Raw genomic sequence first — 17,346 nt, forward strand, 5'->3', positions numbered from 1 at the left:
ACACACACACACACACACACACACACACACACACAGTTTACCCTGAGTTGTTTCAGTCTCCTGTGGTCACTGTCCTGTAGCTGCTGTCTGAGCTGAGCCACTGTCTGTTCCAGGTCCTCAATCACATTAGAGGCCTGGGAGAGAGGGAGAAATGGAGGGATTGAGAGAGAAAGAGGAGAGAGAGGCAGGTAGCCTAGCAGTAAAGTTAAGAGCGTTGGGCCAGTAACCGAAAGGTCGCAGGGTCGAATCCCAGAGCCTACGAGGTGAAAAATCTGTCGATGTGCCCTTGAGCAAGGCCCGTAACCCTAATTGCTCTGGATAAGAGTGTCTGCTAAATGACTAAAAGGTTAAGTGGAGATAGAGAGAGAGAGAGAGAGAGAGAGAGAGAGAGAGAGAGAGAGAGAGAGGATAACAACAGGAGTCTTATCTAACACAGCCACATTATTCAGCAGCAGGGGAATATAAATGCTGTCAAGTCTTCAGTTGAAGATAAGTCATACATAGTACAGCATAAGATATGCCTATGCATTCTACAACATCTTTGAGGGAGTGTGACCAGTCCAGCTAATAGTCCTTGCAGTGGTATACAGTAGCATCAGGTGGTGTAGCATCAGGTGGTGTAGCATCTAGTTTTTCTATACTAATGTGGTTGGCTACCTTACGCCTCGATCACACCGACAGCGTAATTGCGTTTTGGTACACCAGAAATACATTAATTTCCAATGGAACGCTGTCTTTCCCTTGTAGCATTGCGTTGCAGAGGCAGTTGCAGTGTGTTCTGTGTGGTGCACACGTTGGATTTATCGAACATATGCATGAAAAAGGTGAATGTTGAACTTTTGTTGCACACACATCCAGATGATGCTGTGTACCATTTTGCGCAATGACACTGTCGCAGTGCAGTAGTGTTCTACAGTAGTTTAGTCTATTAACAGTAGTGTTCTACAGTAGTTTAGTCTAGAGCAGTAGTGTTCTACAGTAGTTTAGTCTAGTAGCAGTAGTGTTCTACAGTAGTTTAGTCTAGTAGCAGTAGTGTTCTACAGTAGTTTAGTCTAGTAGCAGTAGTGTTCTACAGTAGTTTAGTCTAGTAGCAGTAGTGTTCTACAGTAGTTTAGTCTAGTAGCAGTAGTGTTCTACAGTAGTTTCGTCTTGTAGCAGAAGTGTTCTACAGTAGTTTAGTCTAGAGCAGTAGTGTTCTACAGTAGTTCAGTCTAGTAGCAGTAGTGTTCTACAGTAGTTTAGTCTAGTAGCAGTAGTGTTCTACAGTAGTTTAGTCTAGTAGCAGTAGTGTTCTACAGTAGTTTAGTCTAGCAGCAGTAGTGTTCTACAGTAGTTTAGTCTTGTAGCAGTAGTGTTCTACAGTAGTTTAGTCTAGTAGCAGTAGTGTTCTACAGTAGTTTAGTCTTGTAGCAGTAGTGTTCTACAGTAGTTTAGTCTCGCAGCAGTAGTGTCTACAGTAGTTTAGTCTAGTAGCAGTAGTGTTCTACAGTAGTTTAGTCTAGAGCAGTAGTGTTCTACAGTAGTTTAGTCTAGTAGCAGTAGTGTTCTACAGTAGTTTAGTCTAGTAGCAGTAGTGTTCTACAGTAGTTTAGTCTAGTAGCAGTAGTGTTCTACAGTAGTTTAGTCTAGTAGCAGTAGTGTTCTACAGTAGTTTCGTCTTGTAGCAGTAGTGTTCTACAGTAGTTTAGTCTAGAGCAGTAGTGTTCTACAGTAGTTCAGTCTAGTAGCAGTAGTGTTCTACAGTAGTTTAGTCTAGTAGCAGTAGTGTTCTACAGTAGTTTAGTCTAGTAGCAGTAGTGTTCTACAGTAGTTTAGTCTAGCAGCAGTAGTGTTCTACAGTAGTTTAGTCTTGTAGCAGTAGTGTTCTACAGTAGTTTAGTCTAGTAGCAGTAGTGTTCTACAGTAGTTTAGTCTTGTAGCAGTAGTGTTCTACAGTAGTTTAGTCTCGCAGCAGTAGTGTCTACAGTAGTTTAGTCTAGTAGCAGTAGTGTTCTACAGTAGTTTAGTCTAGAGCAGTAGTGTTCTACAGTAGTTTAGTCTAGCAGCAGTAGTGTTCTACAGTAGTTTAGTCTAGTAGCAGTAGTGTTCTACAGTAGTTTAGTCTCGCAGCAGTAGTGTCTACAGTAGTTTAGTCTAGTAGCAGTAGTGTTCTGCAGTAGTTTAGTCTAGTAGCAGTAGTGTTCTACAGTAGTTTAGTCTAGTAGCAGTAGTGTTCTACAGTAGTTTAGTCTAGTAGCAGTAGTGTTCTACAGTAGTTTAGCAGCAGTAGTGTTCTACAGTAGTTTAGTCTCGCAGCAGTAGTGTCTACAGTAGTTTAGTCTAGTAGCAGTAGTGTTCTGCAGTAGTTTAGTCTTGTAGCAGTAGTGTTCTACAGTAGTTTAGTCTAGTAGCAGTAGTGTTCTACAGTAGTTTAGTCTAGTAGCAGTAGTGTTCTACAGTAGTTTAGTCTAGAGCAGTAGCGTTCTACAGTAGTTTAGTCTAGCAGCAGTAGTGTTCTACAGTAGTTTCGTCTTGTAGCAGTAGTGTTCTACAGTAGTTTAGTCTTGAGCAGTAGTGTTCTACAGTAGTTCAGTCTAGTAGCAGTAGTGTTCTACAGTAGTTTAGTCTAGTAGCAGTAGTGTTCTACAGTAGTTTAGTCTAGTAGCAGTAGTGTTCTACAGTAGTTTAGTCTAGCAGCAGTAGTGTTCTACAGTAGTTTAGTCTTGCAGCAGTAGTGTTCTACAGTAGTTTAGTCTAGTAGCAGTAGTGTTCTACAGTAGTTTAGTCTTGTAGCAGTAGTGTTCTACAGTAGTTTAGTCTCGCAGCAGTAGTGTCTACAGTAGTTTAGTCTAGTAGCAGTAGTGTTCTACAGTAGTTTAGTCTAGTAGTAGTAGTGTTCTACAGTAGTTTAGTCTAGAGCAGTAGTGTTCTACAGTAGTTTAGTCTAGCAGCAGTAGTGTTCTACAGTAGTTTAGTCTAGTAGCAGTAGTGTTCTACAGTAGTTTAGTCTCGCAGCAGTAGTGTCTACAGTAGTTTAGTCTAGTAGCAGTAGTGTTCTGCAGTAGTTTAGTCTAGTAGCAGTAGTGTTCTACAGTAGTTTAGTCTAGTAGCAGTAGTGTTCTACAGTAGTTTAGTCTAGTAGCAGTAGTGTTCTACAGTAGTTTAGCAGCAGTAGTGTTCTACAGTAGTTTAGTCTCGCAGCAGTAGTGTCTACAGTAGTTTAGTCTAGTAGCAGTAGTGTTCTGCAGTAGTTTAGTCTTGTAGCAGTAGTGTTCTACAGTAGTTTAGTCTAGTAGCAGTAGTGTTCTACAGTAGTTTAGTCTAGTAGCAGTAGTGTTCTACAGTAGTTTAGTCTCGCAGCAGTAGTGTCTACAGTAGTTTAGTCTAGTAGCAGTAGTGTTCTACAGTACTTTAGTCTAGCAGCAGAAGTGTTCTACAGTAGTTTAGTCTAGTAGCAGTAGTGTTCTACAGTAGTTTAGTCTAGAGCAGTAGTGTTCTACAGTAGTTTAGTCTAGTAGCAGTAGTGTTCTACAGTAGTTTAGTCTAGTAGCAGTAGTGTTCTACAGTAGTTTAGTCTAGTAGCAGTAGTGTTCTACAGTAGTTTAGTCTAGTAGCAGTAGTGTTCTACAGTAGTTTAGTCTAGTAGCAGTAGTGTTCTACAGTAGTTTAGTCTAGTAGCAGTAGTGTTCTACAGTAGTTTAGTCTAGTAGCAGTAGTGTTCTACAGTAGTTTAGTCTAGAGCAGTAGTGTTCTACTGTAGTTTAGTCTAGTAGCAGTAGTGTTCTGCAGTAGTTTAGTCTAGTAGCAGTAGTGTTCTACAGTAGTTTAGTCTAGTAGCATTAGTGTTCTACAGTAGTTTAGTCTAGTAGCAGTAGTGTTCTACAGTAGTTTAGTCTAGTAGCAGTAGTGTTCTACAGTAGTTTAGTCTAGTAGCATTAGTGTTCTACAGTAGTTTAGTCTAGTAGCAGTAGTGTTCTACAGTAGTTTAGTCTAGTAGCAGTAGTGTTCTACAGTAGTTTAGTAGTATATATGGTTGGCTACCTTAGCAGCGGAGAGTGTGTGTTCCTGTTGGAAGTGGCTGATGTCAGTCTCATGTTTGGTCTGGAGCTTCTGCAGTGTGTCTTCATGTTGCTCACTCTGCTGCTCCTTCTCCCTCAGCAGAGACACCCTCCTGCACAACACAACACAGACATACTCAATACAGACATACACACAGTCAGCACAACTCACTAATGATTGCCAGAACCACTGACTACTATAAGGCCCTACTGCTTGGCTCAAACAGAGGCTGGAGCTGGGGCTTAGGCTGGGGAACTTGTAGTCGGATTGGATCGATAAATGAATTGGGGGTTGTCTGTGTATTTTGGGGTGAGACTTTTCCTTTCCTTTTTTCCATGTAAGGTTTGGGAAGAGAACAGTGAGTTGGTGGATGTTGGTGACCGTGTTGTGGGGTCTCCTCCTCACCGTCGGTTGGCTTCCTGCAGCTCAGAGCTGATGGTGGCGATGTGGATCTCCATCTGGCCCTTCTCCTGGGTCACCTTCTGCCTCAGCATGTTACCGTTCTCCACCTCCACTGACAGCTGCTTCACACGCAGCTCCAGCTCCCGCACTGTCTGCTCCTATACAGGGGGAGAAGACCAGATAAATAGAATCATTCTATTTGATTATATTTCTCTGGAGAGGACTTTCAGCATGAGAACCATCATTGACCACAATCAAGCCGAACAATTCTGTTACAGATGTGCCATCTTAATAGGACCCTGCTTCTCACAGCAGGAAAATAATTCTGCAGCAACAGGAAATGCAAATTATTATGTGGATTATAATTAATGGACATTTTTGTAGGGGTTGATACATTTTTCATTAGGGCAAATCAAGGCTGACATTTTTAAGTGGAAATCACAAACTTTAGAAGCCTTTTAAAATCTTGAATACACTACAATTTGCATTTCCTGCTGAGCAGGAAAAGTCTCTGCGACAACAGAAGTGATCAAATTAAGATAGCAGACTTGTACAACCCAGTTTCACCCCATTGTTCTACAGCCTGAGTGGGTCATCAATCCAAACCCACTTTACCAGTATCATCCTTAGCCTGAACCAGAAGAGGCTGGTGGGAGGAGCCATAGGAGGATGGGCTCATTGTAAAGACTGGAATAGAATACATGGAACGGTATCAAACATATGGAAACCACGTTTGACTTTGTTTCATTGATTCCATTCCACCCATTACAATGAGCCCGTCCTCCTATAGCTCCTCCCACCAGCCTCCTCTGGCCTGAACTCACTATCCCAGCACCACAAAACAGTTTACCCAACTGAACTCAATCTCAATTCTACAGTCAGCCTGAACTGACTGTGTTTCTCAGCAACCAGATTCTCCAATTCTCAGCTAAGCAGACATCAAAGTCCTCAGTGCACCAGGGAGAGATCCTATCAGGTGGGACTGTTTTAAAATACACATCTGATGCATCTGCAGGCTTTTCGTTCCCTCTGCAAAATCTCTAAGAGAAAGTTGCAGAAATAGAGGGACTTCAAAAAGTCAACTGTTCCATCTGCCTATGAAAACATCTTCTCTCTTGTTCCCAAAAGCGTTTTTCCCTCTCCCCAAGCTGCTGTTTCTTTCTGTTTCTCCTGCTCTGCCTAGTTCTGACTCCTCCATACACTCCTCTCAATACAAGTTTAAAGGGAAGACAGAAGCTGAGCTCATAGCTCTTGGTCTACGTAATCCCACCAAATCATCTAATCCCATTATTCATAAACCAGACAACCGCTCCAGATGACCAATCAGACAGACACCCTCATTCTGAACTCAATGGATGGTGATCAAACAAAGTCCAGGGGCGTGTTCATTAGGGTACATCATAGCAAAACATTTTACAAAGGAAAACAAAAATGTCCAGGTAGTCCCTCCCTGTTTTCTTCTGACCATGACCCAGTTGATCGTGACTGCCCAGCTAGCACATAACGTTCTGAGAACCATAGGTTTATTAGAGCTTGGTGAGAGCGTGGTTGTCCTATGGTTGTTTGCATACAACCTTCCCACAACGTTCTGGGAATGGTGCAGGATAGTTGCTTGGCTTTGGAACATTCATCACATTTAAGGAACTTAAAAATAATGTTATTTTCTTGGTATTTCGTAACTTTAACAGAACATTTCCTACAAGTTCAAACATGGTTACATTTAATTTAACATTTGGTAACGTTCTAGGAACGTTCTCTAACTGGTTTGACATTGGGAATGTTCTCAATTACGCTCAGAGAACGTTAAGAAACAATGTTCTCCTGTGGGAATTTCAATACTTCAGCATAACGTTTCCACTAGCTTTCCTTTTGGTTCTATTTAAAGTACTCTTCTCAAAAAGGTCAGAGAACGTTAAGAAACAACGTTCTTCTGTGGGAATTTCAATACTTCAGCATAACGTTTCCTACAGGTTTCCTCATGGTTCTATTTTTAGTCACCTAAGAACACAATGTAGAGAATGATGCACTTACAGACTCACATACTTTATTTTCATTTAAACCATTTGATGTCTATGATGTACTAAGTGCTTGGCTAAAGATTGAGGTTTAAAAAAATCCATAGGGGCTGATTCACTTGATCCCATCTTACTGCAGCTCTCTGCCCCACTTATTGCAGAGCCATTGACCTATATTTTTATCTTGACAATTTCTGGTGTTATCTCTAAGATCTGGAAAGCGGCACATGTCCTCCTCCTACATAAAGGAGGAGATCCTTCTGACTTAGATAACTACCGTCCAATTTCCAAATGATCTTGCCTTTCCAAAGTTTTAGAATCCCTGGCCAACTCTCAGCTAAGAACTTTAACTTCTCACTCTATTCTAAATCTGGTTTTAGACCTGGACATAGCACCGTTTCAGCTAATACGCTTGTTTTAGATTATGTGTAAAATTGCTTAGATCATAAATATAATTGTGCTGCCTTATTTATAGACCTTTCCAAGGTCCTCGATACTGTTGAACATCACATTCTCATTCAAAGGTTGACTGAAATAGGCCTGGATCAGGTTTCTTGCAAGTGGTTTGAGAATGATCTGTCAGACAGGACACAATGTGTGATTTCTGATGGTGTTAAGTCTAGTTTCCTGGATATTATAAAAGGTGTACTGCAGGGGTCGATATTGGGACCTGTTCTCTTTACTATTTATATAAATAACATTGGTCTATCTGTTAAAACTTGTAATATTCATCTGTGTGCATACAACTGTTACGTATGCCATTGCCCCAACTGTTGACCAGGCTAGAGCTGCAATCTGACCTTGTTGCCTTACAGAAAGACCTGGTTGGTTTAAAACTTGTAAAACGGGTAAGACTAAATTCATGTTGTTCTTTAATTCTCGCAAAAATGTTTCAGATGGACTACATATTTATTCATTTGATGGTTCTCCCATCGATCAGGCATTTGGATTAACAAAGATTTAATGTTTAAAAAACATATGGATAAGCTAGTTAAAAAGCTAAGATTTAAAGTGGGCTTAGATCTTGGCTCTTCCTAAATAGCAGGAAGTAGATTGTATAGTCAACCTTCCTGCCAGTTCTTGACTATGGTGATACCATTTACCAGGTTGCAGCAGTCACTACTCTTAATCCTTTGGATGCCATCTACTATAGCGCCATTTGTTTTATCACAGGTGACAGTGTTAATACTCACCACTGCATCCTGTATCAAAAGGTTGGCTGGTACTCATTAAAGTCCCATAGATCACTTCATTACTCCCTTTTTGTTTACAAAGCTCTACTACATAAGCTTCCAACTTACCTAACTTAGTTGTTAAAGTACACAGGGTTGGTTAACTCTTGAGGTTCCTCGGGTCTCCACCGAACTCGGTAAATCTGCTTTTAGTTTTAATGCACCTCATTGCTGGAACCAACTACAAAATACATTCCAATTGGATGTTCTGGTGCTGGTCAGGCAATTTCTAATTTTGATTGGGGACCTTCGTACCGAGGAATGTATCTGTTTTTCTTGATGTGTGTTGTGCTGTTTGTTTTACACTGTATCTGATTTTGATTTGGTCTTATGAATTGTCCAGTATATGCAGGGCTCCCATGTGAAAGAGACCCTAGTCTCAATGGTGACTTAAATAAAGGTAAAAAAATATATATATATATACTTCAAATCAAATCAAATGTTACTTGTCACATGCGCCAAATACAACAGGTGTAGAGCTTACAGTGAAATGCGTACTTACAAGCCCTTAACCAACAATGCAGTTTTAAGAAAAATAAGAGTTAAGAACATATTTACTAAATAAACTAAAGTAAAAATAAAAAATAACACTAAAATAACAATAACGAGGCTATATACAGGGGGTAGTGGTAACGAGTCAATGTGCGGGGGTACAGGTTAGTCGAGGTAATTGAGGTAATATGTACATGTAGGTAGGGGTAAAGTCACTATGCATAGATAAACAGCGAATCCGGGTAGTCATTTGATTAACTGTTCAGCAGTCTTATGGCTTGGGGGTAGAAGCTCTTAAGGAGCCATTTGGACCTAGACTTGGCGCTCCGGTACCGCTTGCCGTGCAGTAGCAGAGAGAACAGTCTATGACTTGGGTGGCTGGAGTCTTTGACAATTTCTAGGGCCTTCCTCTGACACCGCCTGGTATAGAGGTCCTGGATGGCAGGAAGCTTGGCTCCAGTGATGTACTGGGCCCTACGCACTACGCTCTGTAGCGCCTTGAGGTCGGATGCCAAGCAGTTGCCATACCAGGCAGTGATGCAACCTGTCAGGATGCTCTCGATGGTGCAGCTGTATAACTTTTTGAGGATCTGAGGACCAATGCCAAATCTTTTCAGTCTCCTGGGGCGTTGTCGTGGCCTCTTCACGACTGTCTTAGTGTGCTTGGACCATGATAGTTTGTTGGTGATGTGGACACCAAGAAACTTGAAGCTCTCGACCTGCTCCACTACAGCCCCGTCGATGTGAATGGGGGCGTGCTCGGCCCTCCTTTTCCTGTAGTCCACGATCAGATCCTTTGTCTTGATCACGTTGAGGGAGTGGTTGTTGTCCTGGTACCACACTGCCAGGTCTCTGACCTCCTCCCTATAGGCTGGCTCATCGTTGACGGTGATCAGGCCTACCACCGTTGTGTTGTCGGCAAACTTAATGATGGTGTTGGAGTCGTGCTTGGCCACGCAGTCGTGGGTGAAGAAGGAGTACAGGAGGGGACTAAGCACGCACCACTGAGGGGCCCCCGTGTTGAGGATCATCGTGGCAGATGTGTTGTTGCCTACACTTACCACCTGGGGACGGCCTGTCAGGAAGTCCAGGATCCAGTTGCAGAGGAAGGTGTTTAGCCCCAAGGTCCTTAGCTTAGTGATGAGCTTTGAGGGCACTATGGTGTTGAACTGTAGTCAATGACCAGCATTCTCACGTATGTGTTCCTTTTGTCTAGGTGGGAAAAGGCAATGTGGAGTGCAATAGAGATTGCGTCATCTGTGGATCTGTTGAGGCGGTATGCGAATTGGAGTGGGTCTAGGGTTTCTGGGATGATGGTGTTGATGTGAGCCATGACCAGCCTTTCAAAGCACTTCATGGCTACAGACGTGAGTGCTACGGGTCGGTAGTCATTTAGGCAGATTACCTTGGCGTTCTTGGGCACAGGGACTATGGTGGTCTGCTTGAAACATGTAGGTATTACAGACTCGGTCAGGGACAGGTTGAAAATGTCAGTGAAGACACTTGCCAGTTGGGCACTTGCCAGCATGATCTGAGTACACGTCCTGGTAATCCGTCTGGCCCTGCGGCCTTGTGAATGTTGACCTGTTTAAAGGACTTACTTCAGCATAACGTTTTCTGCAGGTTTCCTCATGGTTCTATTTAAAGTCATGTTCTCAGAACATTAAGAAAACCTTCCATAAAAACCACTACAAAACATATACATTCCGTTCTCAGCATCAACAAAACTCTATCTTGTTAAGTGTGTTCAGGTTTGTTGGCTGCGACCACTAATTATCAACACCTGATCTTAAAGAGTGCTTGTTTACTTTGAAATGGGGTCTGTTTGAATATCCTAAAATGAACACCTTCGTAAGAGGTAAAAAAATACATGGCATGCTAGCTCTATCCTGGTGGTGCTGTGGACTAATTCTATAGATAGAGAACAGAAGATCATAGGTTTGAATCTTACTGATGCTGTGCCACAATAAAAAATAAATGTATTTGCAGGACTAATGCCTAAGAAAATACATTTCCATGCGTTCCATTCCTTTCTGTGCTTGGAGTTTTAAAAAAGTTAACCCAAACTAAGCTAGCAGTGTTACTAAAAGTCTTATTGAAACATTCAGTGAAAGTTAAGAAAGTTATTCAAAAACCTCAAAATAACCTATAATCTCAGTTCTCAGAACATTAATAAAACCTCCCAGGAAAACTTTAAGGGAACCATAGTAAAATGTTCTCAGAACGTCCCTGCAAAAAAAGTATGTTCCCAGAACAGGCTACATTTTCACTTCAAATTTCTGAATGTTTAACAATGTTCCATTTTACCGGTCAGGAAACTGATGGCTTCGTTTCCAGAACCAATGGAAAACCAAAAAACGTATGTTCCCACAACTTCCAAGGAACCAAATGTGCTAGCTGGGTGATGCTTCCACTAGTGTCTTAATAAAAAGAGTTGATTCAACCACCTACTCTCCCTGTGTGACAGTTTGGAATGCAGCGCGTTCGCAGGTTGATACAGGTGATGACAGAGTGGCTGGTTAAAGATGGGGAGCGTGCAGTCCTCTCTAGCCGATGAGAGAGCCGACTGAGACAGGAGAGTTCTGTGTGTTTTTGGGACGGAGAGTGACAGCCAGAGCCGTCAGGCCCTGTGAGAGGGGTCCTTTGTGAATTGTCTGCAGTCGGCCAACAAGAGTGCCTTAAGAAAATTAAGGGGGAACGAAGGGGGACTGAGCCAGGACGTGTGCTGACACTTAACGCCCTGGCAGGGGATGAGACGGAGAGGCTGTGTGTGTGTGTGTGTGTATGTGTGTGTTTGGAGCACTCCCCTAAGCACCAGGTGTTAGCAGCACGTTACATTAACGGCACTGAGCTCCACTAATGGGCTCCTTCAGAGAGACAGACACAAAGTGACAAGTGTGTAGTGACAGGCTACATATTAGCTTCGCTCTTCTGAGTCCTTCATAGATTTAACTAGGATAAAAATGGGTCTTCTTTGAAGTGATAAAAAACAAATTTGGCCCCAAAAATTATTTATCAAAGACAAGTTGCATAACATAATGTAACAGATTCAATATTCAGTGATGGATGACCTACCAATGCCAGTTAAAGAGGTGGTCTCACTTAAACATATTCACACATATTACACACCAGGAGAAGACTTGGAGTGCTTGTATGCTGTGGTCTCCATGCCACCTGTGGTTGTGTGTGATGCAGCTAAAGATGCTGTTATGGTACAGGAACACTGTAGTGGCCTGTCAGGGACGTGTTCTGTTCTCCTTGTCTCCGTTGACGCACACAGACAAGCACACACACACTCACAAAAAGATTTCATTCATATTTCACCTTGTCTTCATTTTGACATACACTCACAGCTGCTCTACCTGAACTGTTCTAGACACCAGACAAGTTAGAAAAACAATTACAGGTGTCAAAACAGCCTATGTGAAAATGTGTGTGTTACAGTGGCTTGCGAAAGTATTCACCCCCCTTGGCATTTTTCCTATTTTGTTGCCTTATAACCTGGAATTCAAATAGATTTTTTTGGGGGGTTGAATCATTTGATTTACACAACATGCCTACCACTTTGAAGATGCAAAATATTTTTAATTGTGAAACAAACAAGATAAAAGACAGAAAAACAGAAAACTTGAGCGTGCATAACTATTCACCCCCCCCCCCAAAGTCAATACTTTGTAGAGCCACCTTTTGCAGCAATTACAGCTGCAAGTCTCTTGGGGTATGTCTCTATAAGCTTGGCACATCTAGCCACTGGGATTTTTTCCTATTCTTCAAGGCTTCAGCTCCTTCAAGTTGGATGGGTTCCGCTGGTGTACAGCAATCTTTAAGTCATACCACAGATTCTCAATTGGATTGAGGTCTGGGCTTTGACTAGGCCATTCCAAGACATTTAAATGTTTCCCCTTAAACCACTTGAGCATTGCTTTAGCAGTATGCTTAGGGTCATTGTCCTGCTGGAAGGTGGACCTCCGTCCCAGTCTCAAATCTCTGGAAGACTGAAACAGGTTTCCCTCAAGAATTTCCCTGTATTTAGCGCCATCCATCATTCCTTCAATTCTGACCAGTTTCCCAGTCCCTGCCGATGAAAAACATCCCCAGAGCATGATGCTGCCGCTGCCATGCTTCACTGTGGGGATGGTGTTCTCGGGGTGATGAGAGGTGTTGGGTTTGTGCCAGACATAACGTTTTCCTTGATGGCCAAAAAGCTCAATTTGAGTCTCATCTGACCAGAGTACCTTCTTCTATTTGTTTGGGGAGTCTCCCACATGGTTTTTGGCGAACACCAAACGTGTTGGCTTTTTTCTGGCCACTCTTCCGTAAAGCCCAGCTCTGTGGAGTGTACGGCTTAAAGACATGGACAGATACTCCAATCTCCACTGTGGAGCTTTGCAGCTCCTTCAGGGTTATCTTTGGTCTCTTCGTTGCCTCTCTGATTAAAGCCCTCCTTGCCTGGTCCGTGAGTTTTGGTGGGCGGCCCTCTCTTGGCAGGTTTGTTGTGGTGCCATATTCTTTCAATTTTTTAATAATGGACTTAATGGTGCTCCGTGGGATGTTCAAAATTTCAGATATTTCTTTATAACCCAACCCTGATCTGTACTTCTCCACAACTTTGTCCCTGACCTGTTTGGAGAGCTCCTTGGTCTTCATGGTGCCGCTTGCTTGGTGGTGCCCCTTGCTTAGTGGTGTTGCAGACTCTGGGGCCTTTCAGAAAAGGTGTATATATACTGAGATCATGTGACAGATCATGTGACACTTAGATTGCACACAGGTGGACTTTATTTAACTAATTATGTGACTTCTGAAGGTAATTGGTTGCACCAGATCTTATTTAGGGGCTTCATAGCAAAGGGTGTGAATACATATGCATGCACCACCTTTCCGTTATTTATTAGGTCGAATTTTTTTAAACAAGTGTTTTATTTTTTATTTTTTTATTTTTTACTTCACCAATTTGGACTATTTTGTGTCCATTACATGAAATCCAAATAAAAATCAATTTAAATTACAGGTTGTAATGCAACAAAATAGGAAAAACGCCAAGGGGGATGAATACTTTTGCAAGGCACTGTATATATTGAAACTCTCACTCTGTCAGATAGCTTTGATAGACTTCACTTTACCTTCTGGTTTTTGGCAAGCACCAGAAACACTGCACACAGAAACACTGCACACGGTTGCATGATGAAAGACAAACATAATATTTCAGAGGGCTTCGATACTGAGACATCAAATAGAGAGGGGGAGTTCAGAGCTACCTCACCTCAGCTGACATCTCTTATGAAGAGAACAGGGGTGTGTGTGTGTGTGTGTATGTGTATGTGCGCCCGTGTGAGTGCGTGCATGTGTACCTCTGTGTGGAGGTCAGCCTAAACTAACAGCGGGTAGAGCACCTCATTTCATTTTACATTTACATTTTAGTCATTTAGCAGACGCTCTTATCCAGAGCGACTTACAGTTAGTGAGTGCATACATTTTCACACTGGCCCCCCGTGGGAAACGAACCCACAATCTTGGCGTTGCAAGCACCATGCTCTACCAACTGAGCTACAGGGGAGAGAGGGACCTTTCATGTTGCGGGTCCCACCTGGCTATAGACTGTTTAATTATTAAAGAGGGGTCTTACCCGGCCTCACACGGCCCACTTTGATGCTTCTTAAATTCCAGCTTGCTGACAGACTAAGGCCAGGAGCAGCTATCGCTGCACATGGGAGCGTGTGTGTGTGTGTGTGTGTGTGTGAGAGAGAGAGAGAGAGAGAGAGATATAGAAAGAGCGAGAAAGAGAGAGAGAGAAAGTGTATGCATAGGAGTGCACTTTATGCACTTTACCCGTGAAAGCTGCTGAATGCAAATGTCTGTGTGTGTGAGAGAGGGAGATGCAGAAGGAGTATGTGTGTGTGTGTGTGTGTGTGTGTGTGTGAGACAGCGAGAGAAAGTGTGTTTGCGTATGTACTGTATGTGTAGGAGTGTACACTTTAATTGTGAAAGCTGCTGAATGCAAATGTCTTAAGAGAAGCTAAATTCATTAAGTACTGTACTGTATCTGACTGGCCCGTTGCTGATCATCCTTACCTAAACCCCGTCCCCTCCTTGGTCCCACATTAGGTCCCTTATACACAGATCAAAATAAACAGCCCCTCCCCCCCCACTCACGGTAGCCCGTGTCTGGGCGCTGTACTCGGCCTCCATCTTGGCCAGCCTCTGGTTGGTGTCCTCCAGCAGCTCCTGAATGTTCTCGGTGTGCTTCTTCTGCAGCTCAAACTTCTCCTGCTCCATGCCCGCCACCGCCGCGTGCAGCTGGGGAGAGGATGGGCAACGGACACCACCGCGTCAGTCAGCCTATCACAGCTACTACTTGTGGTACCTCGGCTACCTCCATTGGCCTAGGTGTCCAATCAGTCATTCTACTGTACCAGCTCTGGCCTGTTCTGCGTCTCTCTCTCTCTCTCTGCGTCTCTCTGTCTCTCTCTCTGCGTCTCTCTGCATCTCTCTCTCTCTCTCTCTGGGTCTCTCTCTCTCTATGCGTCTCTCTCTCTCTATGCGTCTCTCTCTCTCTATGCGTCTCTCTCTCTCCATGCGTCTCTCTCTCTCTATGCGTCTCTCTCTCTCTATGCGTCTCTCTCTCTCTATGCGTCTCTCTCTCTCTATGCGTCTCTCTCTGTCTCTCTCTCTCTCTCATTTTCAATAGATATATCAAGTCAACCCTTATTCAGGGGCGAGATACCTTATTTTAAGGGCAGGAGAGTTAATTTTTCTCATTACATCTAAGCAGAGCTTTCCTTATGGATTTCGCTATCATACGTTTAGTCATACGTTTAGTGAACCTGAACAGAAGAGGGGAAATGTAATTGAGATCTCATTGAGCGGCTCAGTTAACTAAAGTTAGAGGGACTGAAAAGACAATTTAGAGAAGACTTACCAACATTATTTTTTCAATAATAAAAACACACTAAATAGAATAAAGAATCTAGAATCTAGAATAAAGATTTCCCAGCTCTACAGTGAGCCTGGCTTGGTTGAGGTCTGCCCAGATTCCGCCCTTTCAAATCCTTCTATAGCAGCCTTCCTCAGGCTCAGGATTGCGTAGGAGCTAGGGCTGGTTGGAAATCCAGTTCAGCCCTTCAACTTTCCTTTACCTTTTTCTCCCACTCGTTTTTCAGGGAGTCGGTGCTCTGATCTGACATCTTCTTCAGCTCACCGATCTGCTTCTCTTTGCTCTCGCAGATGACCTGGGACTCGCGCACCACGCTTTGAACTATGGATGGAAAAACAACACATACACACAGACAGAGAACTCAGTAAGGCCCTGCCTCAGGGCCTACACAAATGTAGACAGAGACACACACATACACACACACACCAATAAACGTTTGTTTCTTTCACACTACTTCAACTAAGTTCTGTGTTCAGCATGCTTTGTTGGCCTCGTCATTGTTGTTTTATATTGTATGTCAGCACTAAGAATATCTCCAATCTCCCATATTGTGTCTGGGTTAAAGCTGAGTATAGAGAACGTCTGCAACTAAATAGCTCTGTGTTGGAAGCGTACTGTACAACATGCACCGTCACTAAAGATGATGTTTATGACAAGTGTGAAATATCAGTGGGTCTCATAAACGTGCTGTTAGAAGGAGCACAGCTGGGTAGCATCGCGCCACACCAGTGGGGTCTCCCCCTGTAACAGTAACACTGCGTTTAAAATGGGATTTTACTCTGAGTGTGCAGAGACACACTGGTGTAAACATCCCCTTGAGTCTGCCTCCAGGCTCGACCCCCACCATGACTCCACAACCTCTGACCTTTCTTCTCCAGCTTGCGCACACTCTCCTCCGATTCCTTCTGCTTGGCTCTGTACATGGTCTTCAGCTCCTCGATCTCGCCATTCTTACGGTCTAAAATCTGAAATGGAAAAGGGACAGGTAAATTCAACCTCTTCAAAAGTGTTGCATGTTGTTTCATAGTGTTGCAAAATGTTGCATAAATATTGTAGTTCCGGATACACCTCATTTTCAGCTCTTCCTTCATTTCTCACCTACTGTTTTTGTTCAGGTGGTTATGATTCAGCCCTTCCTTCATTTCTCATCTACTGGTTTTGTTCAGGTGGTTATGATTCAGCTCTTCCTTCATTTCTCACCTACTGGTTTTGTTCAGGTGGTTATGATTAATCTCTTCCTTCAGTTCTCATCTACTGTTTTTGTTCAGGTGTTTATGCAGACATTCAGGAACTTGCTCATTAGAAATTATGTGCTTCAATATGATTGTAGTGCACTGTGGTTGGTGCAAAATGTGTGTCTTCATACCTTTGCAAGCTAGACTTATTGAAAGTTAACAACTTAAATTAGTAGCAAAGGCCCCATCCAGAACCAACCCTTAGCACTAGACACTTGTTTAGATCTGAAAGGATTGGATAGGTATAAGCAAGATGACAAAATAATCAGCTGGGTGGACACTACCATATCTATCCAATTCTTTCAGATCTACATGAAGTGCCTAGGGGAAGGGGCTAGGGCCCAGAATGGAGCAATATTGTATAATTGCTACACCTGAGTTTGAGTGATTAGGTCACTGATTGCCACCAGCTGTCTCTAATTGAAACCTAGGAGAGTCAAGGTGCCAATATAAGGAGAGAGCAGCACACTCACAGTTAAAGCAGGAAGGTGTTAGCAGGCTGTCTGTCACCACGCCATAGTTACTGGGGATTGCTACTGGGCTCTGCAGATGCTCTGACTGCTATGGCTCTTGGACTTGCTTTAAGGTAAGAAACATGGGTTCTCTTCAATTAGTTGTAATGTTGCACTGGCCCTTAACTAATCATTTTGTCTTGCTTTTCAGGGTCTCTTGGCTCTGTTGTCTGCTTTCTGGAGGAAGTAATGTTTTTCTTGCCCAAAGTGGTAAGACATTTTGTTTAAGACTAGCATGACTTTGGTTGGTATTAAAATTCAGCCCTCATGTATTTAAGTTGTATGTACAGGATATTGTCCAATGAAATGCGTGCTTGCATGTTCCTTCTTGACAACTCCCCATCAATGAGTCATAATAACAGTAAAGAATATGAACAAATGAAATGGCTGAGTAGAACAAACATTTAAAGTATAATACAGGAAGGTTATAGTATACTTTTGTAAATATTATCTAACCCTATTTTATTCTTTAGGCTATGGCTATCCATA

At 42.8% G+C, this 17,346-nt stretch overlaps 1 pseudogene across 1 annotated transcript in view; it reads right to left on the reverse strand.

Annotated features, from left to right (window-relative positions):
• LOC311103216 (centrosomal protein of 112 kDa-like) overlaps nt 1-17,346 on the reverse strand; it is a 118,268-nt pseudogene that overhangs the window by 68,509 nt on the left and 32,413 nt on the right. Inside the window, exons 10-15 of the transcript in view lie at nt 15,976-16,075; nt 15,313-15,431; nt 14,330-14,473; nt 4,444-4,598; nt 4,021-4,150; nt 42-134 (exon numbers count right to left, since the gene is read on the reverse strand). The product of the transcript in view is annotated as a centrosomal protein of 112 kDa-like (transcript). The remainder of the gene's footprint in view (nt 1-41; nt 135-4,020; nt 4,151-4,443; nt 4,599-14,329; nt 14,474-15,312; nt 15,432-15,975; nt 16,076-17,346) is intronic.

The sequence above is a fragment of the Coregonus lavaretus genome, assembly GCF_964263955.1.
Source record: "Coregonus lavaretus genome assembly, chromosome: 28".
Taxonomy (NCBI): domain Eukaryota; kingdom Metazoa; phylum Chordata; class Actinopteri; order Salmoniformes; family Salmonidae; genus Coregonus; species Coregonus lavaretus.